The 13,839-nt window shown below is 36.1% G+C and overlaps 1 long non-coding RNA gene and 1 pseudogene across 3 annotated transcripts; both read left to right on the forward strand.

Annotated features, from left to right (window-relative positions):
• Positions 1–4,872: 4,872 nt before the first annotated feature.
• Positions 4,873–12,151, forward strand: LOC147394593 (uncharacterized; annotated as a pseudogene). Its single transcript, XR_015181314.1, has 7 exons — positions 4,873–5,010; positions 5,412–5,452; positions 6,019–6,289; positions 7,822–8,530; positions 8,631–8,760; positions 10,190–10,270; positions 12,082–12,151. The product of XR_015181314.1 is annotated as an uncharacterized LOC147394593 (transcript).
• A 12-nt stretch (positions 12,152–12,163) lies between these two features.
• On the forward strand, positions 12,164–13,537 carry LOC147394594 (uncharacterized). Of its 2 annotated transcripts, XR_015181515.1 has the most exons (3): positions 12,182–12,895; positions 12,993–13,102; positions 13,196–13,537. It is a non-coding gene; the product is annotated as an uncharacterized LOC147394594 (long non-coding RNA). The 2 variants fall into 2 exon arrangements; XR_015181514.1 differs by having other exon boundaries at positions 12,164–13,102.
• The last annotated feature ends 302 nt before the right edge of the window (positions 13,538–13,839 follow it).

Genomic DNA, 13,839 nt, shown 5'->3' on the forward strand with positions numbered 1-13,839 from the left:
CAACAATGTTTCTAGAAGTTACATCATGACATCACACGACTATCCTTGTAATTGACAAAACATGGTACTAACAGTCGCCACCTAGTTATTATTGTCTAGGAACCAAACTGACTCTAAAACGGATAATGAACTAATCTACTACAGAAAATCTGAATCCGGGGATCATGTTACGGGGTTGGAAGGTGTTAGGCACCAACCCCGCCCGGCCATTGCCGGTCTCTACTTATCCCAAATAAATCTACATTGCTAATAACAAACCTAGATTAAAAAATAATGAAAAATTTTACCTTCGATCTGCAAAAGTGCTATTCCCTCAGATCTGGTGAAAACGGTTCCTTGTACCGTATTCCTTACTTCGTTCTATCTCCAGATCTGATTCCTGATCTCCGAGGTAAGGTATCTCCTTCTTGGATCTGGGTGCTTCGAATTTGTTGTGGATTTTTGAGATGTTTTTGAGAGGTTTTTGGGTGTTTTTTAGGCTAAAATCGGAGTAGGGGTGTTAGGGAAGGAGTTAGGGCTCCAAAATTAGGGTTTTGGGGAAGTTGTGGAGGCTTCTTCACCTACTTTTTCTAGGATTTTTTCTTTGATTTTATACGAAAATAGGGTGTGAGCACCTCTATTTATAGATATTTTTAGGGGTTGATTTAGATAGAGTTAGTATTTAATTAGAGTTCTTTTAATTAGAGTTGTGTTTTAGTTAGACTTATTTTATGTAGAATTGTGTTTTAATTAGAATTGTTTTTAAGTTAGAACTCTATTAGATTGAGTTATTATTTAATTAGAACTCTGTTATGACTTTTGGTCTTATTTGATTGACTTTTAATGTTTTGACTTTAGTCTTAATTGATTGACTTTTAATATCTTGACTTTAGTCTTGTTTAATTGATTTTAATTTTGACTTTAGTCTCACTAGATTGACTTTAATACATTGACTTCAGTCTTGCTTGATTTACTTTTAATTTTTGGAGAACCCCCCTCCATTATTTCTTTAATTCTTTGGACCCCCAAATGGAGGGGTCCTTAAAGAAATATCTCACGAACCCTCAACAATTTTACTTGAAAGCCCGATTGATCAATTTTTTAATTCAAAATTTTAAATTAATTTCATCAATGTTTCACTTTAATTATTTAATATTTTATTTTTTAATTTCGAAATTTTTAATTATGAAAATTGTGAAATTACCGTTTTACCCCCGAAGAGGACTTTTCACGTTTTAAGTCGGTTTTTAATGTTCTAGGATGTTTTAGAATCAATTTTTCGTAAGAAATTCAATGGAAATATTAGTTTTTGTTATTTATGAAATTTTTTGTGTGAAATGGTTGTGAACTTTAGAGGGGCATTTTCGTAATTTCGTCAAATTTTGTTAAAATTAGTGAAATGATTTATTTGATTTCGATTTGTTGTTTTATGTGTTTGAGAGAGTTTTCCTAAGCGTAACGTAGGCTCTAGGGTTGTTTTGAGGTTAGGGGTATTTTGGTAATTTGGTCAATTTTTAGTGATTTTTATCGTGAAGCTTCTTTTTGGTCTACAAGATGATGATTTTTATGTTTCTGGGGCCGTATTTTCCTAGCGTAGCGTGGTTTCTAAGGTTTTGTCAGTTTGAGATACCTCATTCGGATTTTTGAAACACATCTGGTAACAAAATAAAGCAATGGAATACACATCCATCATTGGGAATCATTGCGATCGGGTTGACGAGTTGATTAATCGGGCGGATGCAAAAATGGGGTGTCTACAGTTAGGCACCCTTTTCTCCCTGTCAAGTGGCGGTAACCTCAAAGAACTCAGTCATCTTGATTTTAAATAAAAATGAAAAATAAAATGCCGCGTGTCGTGTATTTGTACCATAGACAGGGATTCATTTTCGGCTTGATCATAGGGTCATTTCATTGATGAAAATGACCCTTATGAACCTTTAGCCTTGGGGTCCACTCATTTAAAAAATGAAAGAGAAGGAGGGGATGTTAGAAGAGGGAGAATGAGAGGATAAAGAGAGATAGAGAGGGGGGTGTGTGCTTCGAACCCACCTTGTATCTTTGATCTCCTTTTCTTCTTCTCCTTCTTCTTCTTCTTCTTCTTCTCTTGAGTCCTTAATGAAATATCAGAATGAACCTTTTTTTTTAGAAGATGATATGAGAGTAGTGGAGTAGAGGAAAGAGGAATAGAGATTATATTTTTTTTTCAAGACTTGATAACCATTTTAAAGAGGAATGGAGGGGTATTTATAGGTGTTGGGAGAGTATTTGGGGGTATAATGGGGTGAGAGGTTGAAAGGATGGATAATGGCATAGGTTTTAAAGGTGGGGGGTATGAAATTTAGAGTGGGATTGAGGGTAATTTTGTAATGAGTGAAAATGGGTGAGGTTTTGATCCAAATGGTTTGAATCTTATCCAAACCATTTGGGTGGAGTGTTTGGTGAGATGAGATGATGGGTGTTTAAGAGGGTGGTTGGTTGATTGAGTGGTGTTTGATTTTAAGAGAATGGAGGGTGTAAGAGGGTGATTGGGGGGTTGAAGGAGATGGTGACATGTGGCATGATGTGTGGATGTTAGAGATTTAGATTTAATTGATGGGAGAGGTTGAGTGTTTGATTTGAGATGATGGATGCAGGTTTAGGTTGTAGAGATGGATTTATAGGAAATGATGATGGTAGATTAGGGAGAGGTATGATGATGGTAGGTTAAGGGGAGGAGTGGGTTGATGTGTTTGATTTGAGAGAATAGGGATTAGGGAGTTATGAGGGTAGGTTACGGGAGTATGGGTTGATGGTGTTTGATTTGAGAGAATAGAGGTTTATAGGGAGTAATGAGGGTAGGTTAGGGAGGGTGTGGGTTGATGTGATTTTTTAGAGAAAATGTGATGTGGGTAGTTAATGTTTTAGAGAAAAGTGATGGGTGGTTGGTTTGATGAGGGAGGTGAGAGGGGATGATGACATGTGTCACCTTTTGATGGTAAAAGAGTGATTGGTTGATGTGGGTTGTGGTTTATGGGTTAGGGTTGTGGGTTGGATAATTGGATATGGATAGTATGATGTCTTGTGGGCTTTTAGTGTTGGGTTTTCGGTTGTAAGTTATTTTGGATTAGGTATGGCTACTTTTTTAGGTGGTGTGGGATTAGGTTTAGGTTAGGGTTAAGATGAGAAATTGATTTTTGGAGAATTGAGGGTTCATAGGCCATAAGTGGGCTTAGGTTTTTTCCGGATTCGGAGATGGAGCGGTGAAGGGATATAGGAGGTGGTAGGCGTCCCAAGTCTCGTTTTTTTAATTTTATTGATTTTTTTGTGATTTTTGAACTCATTGATTTAATTATATATGCTACCAGTTGGCAAATCGGGCTTTTTGGGCCCGTTGAAGGATTTTATCTATTTTTTTGGATGTAAGTGTGGAGCGGTGAAGGTTGGGTCATCATGGGATGGGTCTGATCCCTTTGGTGGGTCCCTTAGACCATTGGGTGGTCTTGGGGGCCTTGGTTCAAGGAAATTGTCGCTTTTTAACTCTTTGGGCCTTTGAGGTCCGTTGGCTTATTTTGTTGGAAGATCGGTGTTTCGAATGGAACGGAGCATGCCGAGCTTTTTGGTGGACCTACTAACCCATTGAGAGGTGTTAAAGGCTTTGATTTGTCAAAAATGTCAAATTTTAATGCTTCGGGCCTTCGAGGCCCGTTGGCCAAATTTATCAGAAAATCACTGTTTTTGGGCCCTTTCGAGTGAGGGCCCGTTCAAATTAGGGTGTCTATAACGACGTTCTTCAATTAACCAAGAAGCTCTAAGAATACAAAAAACACACTTTTTCTGCTCCACTTCAGCATCAATAAGGATAAATTGAGATGACTGATGCACCACTCAAAATTTTGAGGGATCTCCGAACCAAAACACCCAAATAGACCCACAGTTATTAACGTCATTGGAGGTTGCTATTCGGGATTTCAGAATTAACTGCATTCACTCAAATTTTATGTCTTTTCTAGACATTGGTTCCAGCACAGCCAACAGAAGAGGTTTAAAACTTTTTAACATATTTTTTAGTCTAAGGAGTGATGAGGAATTATTAATTCCTCTAATATTCCAGATTAGAGTTGACATAAAAAATATGTTTAGAGGTTTCTCTTTGATCTAGTCCGTTTAGGAGGACCTAGATTGGACCACGATCGATGTCTTCGATTTTTCAGTTTCTTAGATCTAGCACTTCCAAGATCAGAAGAATAATCTGGTTCTGTAGGATTAGAAGTATAAATATCATCGTCATCATCTTCTTCTTCTGATTCATCTTCTTCCTCTGCCTCATCAGTAGGAACCTGGTTCTTAAGGATCAACGCCTGAGAACCTTTAGCCAGCACATCTTTCCTTGTCTGTGTTTTTTCCGAAATCGACGAAATAACACCATATCTTGGAATTGATCGTTGAAGCGAAGAAGATTCCCCAGAAACCTGCACAAAAATCTCCCTCTCCTCAAGAATAGAATTCTCTATGATCTGGTCCACAGAAGAGTCCTTGATAGGCTCCAAAACAACTTCCATAGACGGATGGGCAGTATCCGTATTAGGATCCAAAACTACTTTCAAAAACGGATGCGCATTATTCTTCATAGACTCCAATTGTAATTCCAAAACTTGATGTGTGTGAGTGGGAGTCGGCTTAACAGCAGGAACCGTTACACTTTGAATTTGAAGTTCAAAATTTTGAAGTTCTTGCGTTTCCACCTCAGCAACCACATCATTTGCCAACTTGGATTTTGAATATTCCCCTTTCTCTACTTCAGCATTATTTGCTGCCATGTCACTAGTATCTTCTGACGAGGACTAGGAAATAACAGGAAACTTCCCCTTGCCATGAATGACCGGAGCTATCTCTTTCTGTTTTGGTCCAACGTGAATGACCAAAGGTTTGTTAGAAGTGATAGCAGTAGCTCCAATGATCTGTGATTTTTCTCTATATTCCCAAGCTGCTGGAACACTGACTGGTGTTGGTTGGATATGCTGCCACAACTGGATCTCTGTGGTGCTGTCCAAGGTTTTACAGTGCGTCCAATCAAAATTAGACGCTGTCAACAGCTTGAGCAACAAATCTTAGTGCTACAGCTGAGCAATAGATTGATCGTGTTATCCATCTACACAAGTTAATCTCCCAGACATGTCTGAACCTTCATTACTTCTTTCAGAGAAGACATGAAGTTCTCTTTATGTTTCACTTCTAGTATTAGTCCAAGGGAGAAAGTAGATGCTGCTCTATAGGTGTGGAAACTCATCTTCTCTAATTTGTTGATGATATATGTCTTAAGTTGTACAGTTACTGGGTTTATTCTTATTGCTATTTTTTGGTTACTGCTTTCCTATGATCACTGTGATCGACATTATGCCTCGAGGATCATTCCTTTCTTGCTATTTTTTTTATTCAATTTCTTATTTTTGCAGATTGTTGATAGGCCATCCCAAGGTCACACTGCATCAAAACAGTAAATAATCGGCATTACTGTAGCGCTAAATCCGGCAGCCCAAATCCATCATTTATATTTCGTCGGTCCATGGCCCACGTTTAGGCCCATAAAAAGAATTCGACAGGCTTTGCCCACCGAATTCTTTTCCCTCGTTTTAACGGCCCGCCATGGTCTTAACGAACTCTCTCTCTTTCATTCGGTATTTCTCCCCAAATTTTTGAGTTTCTGTTTGTTAGCTCTTCTCTCCCTTTCTCTGTCTCGACCTCTCTATCAGTGTAAGTCTCTCGATTTCTCCTCTCTTTGTAACTCTCTCAATCTCTCGATCTCTCCGCTATCTGCAAGTCTCTCTCGATCTCCCATCTCTCTGTCTTGGATCTCTCTCTCAGCTATTTCGATTGGTTGATTCAGAAAATTATTGATCGTCTTCTTCGACTTAAGCTCAAATCGAAGAACTGAAGATCAAATCCTCTCGATCTCGTCGTCATTATCGCTTTCCAAGAACTGAAGCTCAAATCGAAGAACTGAGCTCAAATCCTTGATCTTCTCTTCTCAGCCAGCTATTTTCGAAGCTCAAATTGAGATAGCCATTTGATTGGTGCGTTCTGTGCTGGAAGTGGAACCACTACTCTCTTATCGATTATAATTTTGAAACGCAGTTTCAATTCGGATTCGTCTGCAAACGATTTCGCGGGAAAAAACGCTTACGATGTCTTAGGGGTTTCAGAAACCAGCAGCTTCGCTGAAATCAAAGCTTCTTTCCGCAAATTAGCCAAATAAACTCATCCAGACCTCTTAGGTTCTTCCACTGATCCAATCATCTCTCAAAGATTCGTTCAAATCCTTGCAGCATATGAGGTATTTTCTTTGTTTCTCCCAAATTTTGAAGAAATGTAAGTTTGATTTCGACTCTGGAAGTTACTCTGTAATTTTCAATTGAATTGGTTTCTGGATTTGATGGAATTTTTTTGTAGATTCTATTATTAAAATTTGGGAATGGAGATGAGTCTAATGTGGGAGACTGCATTTGAGTTTCAGATGACTAGAGATGCGCTCACTGTAACCGTCTAGAGAGAAAACTTACGTTGAACCGCAAGAACTAAGTACTAAGAACTAAGGTTGAGAAAATTGATATTTCTGTTGGAAAATTTAAAGTATAAAATTAAACTTTCGAGTAACTTAGCTGAGTTTGGAGTATTCGATTGGATTCTTTCAAAATCTTGCAATTTGGATCCGATGACAGAATTCGATATTTCTTAGAGCAAAGAAGTAATGGATACTTGGGTAGTTGTGATTTCGTTGGGGAGAAACGTAGTAAAATTCATTTTTTTTTCACCACACACCACTCTGTAATGAAATTTTTTTGTTAAAGAGACGATAGGAAACGTACAAGCCCAAGGTCAAGCAGACCGTATTCAAATGAAATAAGATAGAGAAAAACGTAGAACAATTTTTTTTATCCTTAATCATGTTCATGGCTATTGATTCATGGCCCTGGCATGGGTTTTAATTCATCTTTTTTGAAGCATTCCTTCTATCATTACTTTTTACATGTTTGAGGCTTCTTGGGCACCTAATGGCAAACAATTCTAGATGATGCATGATCAAACCAACAAACACATTTTCATTGAAGCTCCGTTGAGAAATGAAGATACTAACTGAACAATTGTCTTTCCCTCTTTGAAGATCTTCGCTTTCAAGGGAATATTAGTAAAATGGTTAGCATGCTAAAATTAAACATGCAACCTTATTTGTGCCCTTTATTGAATTTTTTCATAGCACAATTGCAAGCCTAGAGGTTGTGATTTTTCATTTCTACAGAATGTTTGTACACATATATATGTTTGGGTTTCCTTTGAACTTTGGTTCTTGATTAAACCAGTCTTCGTGTATGCGGTTGTGTCTTGGTTCTTAGGATTAATTATCGACCTATAAATTTTATTCATTCGATAGAGTACTAATTGCTATTCATGTGTTAATAAGACTCCCCCCCCCCCCCAACAACAAAAATAATAATAAATAAATAAATAAATAAAATAACGACATGGCTCTGAAAACTGCATAATCTGCTCAGTTTGTTGTAATGTGAGGAGACTGGCTTCATTATCCAGTATCATCCATATTAGATTTGATAGAATGAGTTAGTTATGTTCTGTTTTTACCTTTTTTGTTTGAACACACTCACATTATTATCTTCTATATATGCTGTTGTTAGCCTTCAGTTTCATGTGAATTATTATCTTGGAAGATTTCTTTTGTCATTAACATCCCGTTTGTCGATGCACTGGTTTTATTTGCATGGGTGTAAACTTCATATATAATTTCATGGCACACAATGATACAAAAAGCAGAAGTGGTGACTTCAAGTTGTTTCATCCATCGGGCTGCAGATTCTTTCAGATTCTGAGAAGAGAGTCCATTATGATAGGCATCTATTCTCTCAAAGAAAGGTCGTGCTGAAGCATTCCAGACAAGGTTCATCTCTGTACACTTATGAATCTCATATAACTATGTCAAAGCAGATGGAAGTCGTCGAATGGCTAAAATGGTATAGATTTGCTATCAACGACATTTTGTCACAGAAGAAGGTGTTGGTTGGTTCAGGTTATTTTGATGAACTTGAGGGAGAATTTTATTCAGCTATACATGCGGCATATTACGGTCCTGTCATCGAGTCCATGGATCTTCTTCCAGACTCTTTTGAAGCTGAGGAGAGGTCTGTAAATGGAACACCTGAGGTGCTTCACTTAGTTTCAGGCCGCTATCTTTTTGGGATTGTATGCCTTGTCAATAAGCGTCCTGAATTATCAAATGCATGCTGTGGAAAATTAACGTCTTTTACATCTGTGGGCTCCGGCCTTTGTCAATATGTTAAGAATGTAAGCAGCAACATGAGTTCTGGATCATTGAATAATGCAGGAATGCCACAGATGAACGTCAAACATCATTTGGATTGTGCATCAGATGTTTATAAAGATTTAGAATTGAATATTTCTGGAAGAGTGGTTGCTGTGGCTAGTAGAATCCCTCCTAAAAGCTGTTGTAATGGAATTCAAAACGAAGATTCTCAAGATCACATACATGTTTTTCTTGGTCTTGGTCTATATCAAAACGATCGACACATCTCAAGATGGTATGGAACTTTAAATAAGTGGATGATTATCTCATAACCCTTTATTCTTTGGAATTATTTTTTCAGGATTGAAGAGAACTGGAAAGAGTTGTAGATTGAGATGGCTGAATTATCTAGAACCTGACGTAAAGCACGGAAACCTTACTCTTGAAGAACAGATCCTGATTCTTGAACTCCATTCCAAATGGGGTAACCGGTACTTATTCTACTTGTATCGTAAGTAACACAACCAACCTTCACCAACTGTTTAGATTTCATTCGCTCTTGTTATGTTATGGCATCCTCTTTTTTTCTCTTTTGGTCACTTTTTGTACTCTTTCGGGTGGTCACCTCGGCCCTCTTTTTCTTAGGTGTGCAACTTGGTTCGGTTTGGGGCCAAATTGAAACTGAACCAACATATATCTTTTCTACTAAATAAGAACCAGAACCATAACCAGAACTGAACCAAATTTCCCATAGAACTGGACTAAGTTCTGTTTGGTTTGGTTTTGTTCTATGGATTGCCAATATCCTAAAAACCTCCTTGGAAGTAGCATATTTTTAACCAAAAATAAATAAATAATGAACTTGAAATTTCATTAAATAAGCCATTAATCTATCCATAAACAAAAGCCAGGAACTTATATCCTAACTTCTAAAAAGCAGCGAATCATTAAGGGTTCAGTTCTATAGAAGTTCTGAATTTAGGCATTAACGTGGTTTTAAGCGTCAGTGGTGTGTAGAAGTTGAAATGATGCTGGTAGATAGTTTGTCTGGTCCTTAAGCAGGCATGACATGTGATACGAAGTGGAAAGATTCAACTGAAAACTATCAGAGCTCATTTTTCCTGACTATGAAGGAAAAATAGAGTCGATTTTTAGATTCCCATTTGTTATATTTGATAGAATTTCATATCTTAGTACTGTTGATTTCCTGAAAATAACTCAAAATTCGGTTGACGAATGAAATTCTTCCATTTTTCTTCTTGGGGTTTCAGAATGAATGTGGGATTGTTCGATTGATTGTATTTTGGGTGCATTTTTTATTTTCAAATTGATTTTCACTTAAATTGTTTAAATTTCACATGCATATTGTGTTTTTCGTTGCTGTCTATGGAGAAGTTTGGTTAATGGGCGTGCTCTTGGCATATTCTAGTTGAAGACGAGGGGCATTTGGGTCTTTTCATGTTGCTAGTTGGGGTCAAGGTCATTAATTTTAAAATATAGGGGTATCTCCAATATTCAGCAACATGGGAGGGGGAGGGGGGGTAGGTGTAAAATTATTATTATTATTTTTTTCTTATAGTGATAGCCGTGACCGCAGTTAAAGCTCTAATATTTTTTTTTTATAAAAAAATAACTTATAGCGACGGTCGATGACCATAGCTAAAGGCAATAGAGACCGTCGCTATATCCCTACTTTTGTAATTCGACAGCCTTTTAACCGTCGAAATTGTGTAATTCGACGGTTTTAAGCCGTCGAATTGATGAAATTTCTATGGTTTTAAACCGCCGAATTTTTTTTCGACAAGCCATAATTCGACAGCCCAATTCGACGGTCGAGGCTGACGAATTGTCACATAATTCGACGGATTTGGACCGTCGAATTTATGATATTTTCACGTAGTGTCATATCTTTCCTTCCAGGGAATATGTTCAACCACAGTGGATTTATGATTTCATAAATGCACGAATCATTTTACCAACAGATGATTACTTGGTGGGAAGGTATTTACCAAAACATGTATTTCCACCTTAAGATCAAAATTTAATAAATGTGCGCAAGCAGGGGGTTGTATGACACAGACCTTCAGTTCAATGAAATAGAAGAATAGGCACCCACTTGTCATGTGAAGGTTTGAAGACAATAATTCTTTTTCTAAGAGATAAAATCAGATAATTTATCGGCCATTTGATTAAATTGCCTTGTGAATTCTTACTCTATATGGATCACGTAAGGAATGATCTTTGAACCTTACTATATGGGTAAATTGCCTTGCGGGCTCTATGGTATAAATGTTTGCGGTGAAGGAGGAGAATATGAAACACTAACGCTTGACTACCCTGTTTTTTAAAGTAAGTTTATCGTTTAGCGGTATACTTTGTTTTTCTGCATATGAATCATTGTGTGAATGTGTACTTTTTAAAGGTCATCTATAAAACCCAAGCATATAAATTACTTTAATACTGTATTTAGAATTTTATATTGAAGGTTTACTGATTACTTGAACTTCAAGCTTCGATTCATAGTTCAGTTTTTTGACATATTGCAATGTAACTCTGATGTCTTGAGTATCAATTCCAGCTTACCTTGAAAAAATATGCTTGAAATTCCACAATTTCTATTTTTGTTGTAATCATAAAAACAATTAACATCTATCATTTTGGTATTAAAAGAACATACATGTAGTTAGGGGAATTCTCTGATAATTTCTACACCTTCAAATCTTTAACATATTAAGAAGATTAATTTTTTCTTTGGAGGGATTATCTTCATGTTTTCAAACTTACTTTTCAAAAAAAAAAAAAAAAAATTGTTTTCAAACTCAAGAGTCTTCATGACAAAATTATAAGATTCACAATTATTTTATTCCATAATTCTTTTCATTGTAGTTTAAGTGTAAAGTCCATATGTTTCAAGCATCTTGTTATTGTTTTCTTAATTTAACAATATGTGAATCTTTCATTTGACAAGGGAATAATCACATCATGATGCCTTCTGTTAGTCAGTCGACAAATATTTTGTGGCATGAATGTTTAGTTAGAAAACTGGAAAGGCAAAAGTTGTTTCAGCAAAAAGGATGTGTCATATGGATTACTGGTCTCAGTGGTTCAGATATTGATGTTATGTTGGTATTCATTACTTGGAGAGATGATTTTAATACCCGAGTTAAATCTTTCATGATGTTACTTAGATAATTTCAAATATTAATGTTGTTTCCTTTCGCTTGATTGTCTCTTATATTTTAGTTTTATACAATTTATGTCATTAAGTTATAAACTTGAAGTAGTCTGTATTCTCCCCCAGTATTTTAATTCATCCTCTCTTTTCTATTTTCATATTTTAGTTCTTTTTGACAATTCATTTGGATGAATGGTGCTGTATGCCTCAAATTATAAATGTGTTCTTGTTTTTATGTCTATGCATGCTATTTTGTTGTAAACTACTTCATGAAAGCTGTACTCTCTACATCTATGTGTTTCATATTACTTGCATTACTATTCATTTGGATGATCCTAATTTTTTTTTAGGATAAAGCCTTGAATTTTTACCATGTCATCATCTTTAGCTTCGATATGTTATTGTAGGAGGCCTTGGTGTTGAGGTGATGGCAAGATATGCCTTGGTATATAGGATTAGACTGCCTTATGCCTTGGAGTATTGTTAAGTAATTTATGTATGGTGGTTGGATGAAACTTAATGATTTTTTGCTTACAATGGTAGAAATCATGTAAAAAACAAAAAGTAAGCATTTTGAATCCAAACTACTTCTGAAATTTGATCTGTAGTTTTTCTATTTGAATGCTCTTGAATACAGATACGGTTATTCCAAGTATAGGCAGTCTTCTGGAAAGGTATGGCATCTTCAACCAAGATTTATTGATTAAAGGTATTTTTTTTTCCAGTTTGATTAAGTTGGAGATTGTTGATTTGTGCTTTTAATGGCTATTGATAGCTGAGCGACCAAAACACGTACATAGACATTGAAACCGTGTATAAAGGCCTTGAATTAATGTTTTATTGAATGAGTGTCTATCTGTTTTCCATGCAGAATAGTAATAAAATCCCAATGGTCAATTGCCTAGTCTTGATAATCCATGTGAGTGTTTCTATTCTAGGTTTTAAGATGTTAAACCAATTATTACTTGTTAGCTTGATTTGGCAACTAAATCTAAATTAAATTGGAGATGTATGAACACTCCTTACACTATTCAAGGAATTTAGAATAGATAGGACCAAGACAGAGCATATGGAGTGTAGCTTTAGCATTGACATGCATTGAGAGGAAGGTCCAATGAAAATTGATGGGTAGGTAATGTTTTAAAGAGACCATGTCAGTCTAGTATCTTATCTTGAATGTAATGCAGGCCATCTAGCATTTTAGAGTGATTGGATATTGGAAATAGATGAAATCTGTCATATAGAAGAATTCTTTCAGAAATATCATGAATACCAATAATAAACCTTTATACACAATCATGTGCAAAGACACCAATAATAAAGTTAGAAATGAATTCAAGAAATGTAGGAGTGGACTCCCATCTAAATGAAATGAGCTTCTGAACCCCATCGAACAATAGTTCAATTTCTTTTAAGTTGTTGGTTGTTTGGTTTCGTGAAATCTTTTCAATGTGAGTCGATAGTCTTTCTACAATTCCCTTTACATTTTTCAATGTATTATGCAAAATGGTTTCCCTGATTGCTTCGGTTAGGTTGCAAAATATGTAGAGTTTGATAGCACTTTCAATAAAGAGTAGAAGCAGCCGAGGAAGTTTTTCAATGCTGCCTGCAAACTTAAGTTGAAGGAATTTAGTGAAGCCACTAAGCTGTGCTCAATGGTAATCTTGATTGCATTTCCATTTGATTGGTCCACGTCAAAGTTATTTTGTTTTAATAAATTTGTTTTATTTACTTCACTTGTTTCAAAACAGGTATTGAAGCTTGAACCTAGTAATGTAAAAGCATTTTTCCGGAGAGCCGAAGCATACATAGAGACACTTGATTTGGACATAGTTGAGTTGGACTTGAAGAACGCATTTGAGATTGATCCTAATAACGGATTCTCGATAATTTTAAATTGTAGACTAGAATTTGGATTGCTAGTTTGGTTTGCATAATTGGTAGTTAGAAAATAGTTAGTGTTATGAAAGTTGAAGACGAGGGGCATTTGGGTCTTTTCATGTTGTTAGTTGGGGTCTAGGTCATCAATTTCAAAATATAGGGGTATCTCCAATATTCAGCAACATGTGAGGGGGGTAGGTGTAAAATAATTTTTTTTTTTAAATACCCTATAACGACGGTCACTGACCATCGCTATATCCTCATTTTACTGTAGCAACAGTCGTTTTTTCCAACTGTCGAAGACAATCGTTTTTTCCGAATATTTTAGCCTGTCGCAATTAAAAAATCACTCCTTTTAAAACGATTCCATTTGCGACTGTAGGGGCAGTCGTTTTTGGTGAATTATGACGTAGTAGATGTTCGGCAACTGGAAGGAGAGAGTTGAACTCTTGTTTCAGCTACTTGTTAATTATCTTTTCTAATTATAATTATGGTGATTAAAGATTGCTAAAAG

Source organism: Akebia trifoliata, chromosome 9, assembly GCF_017979445.1.
Source record: "Akebia trifoliata isolate Shusen 1 chromosome 9, ASM1797944v1, whole genome shotgun sequence".
NCBI classification, from domain to species: domain Eukaryota; kingdom Viridiplantae; phylum Streptophyta; class Magnoliopsida; order Ranunculales; family Lardizabalaceae; genus Akebia; species Akebia trifoliata.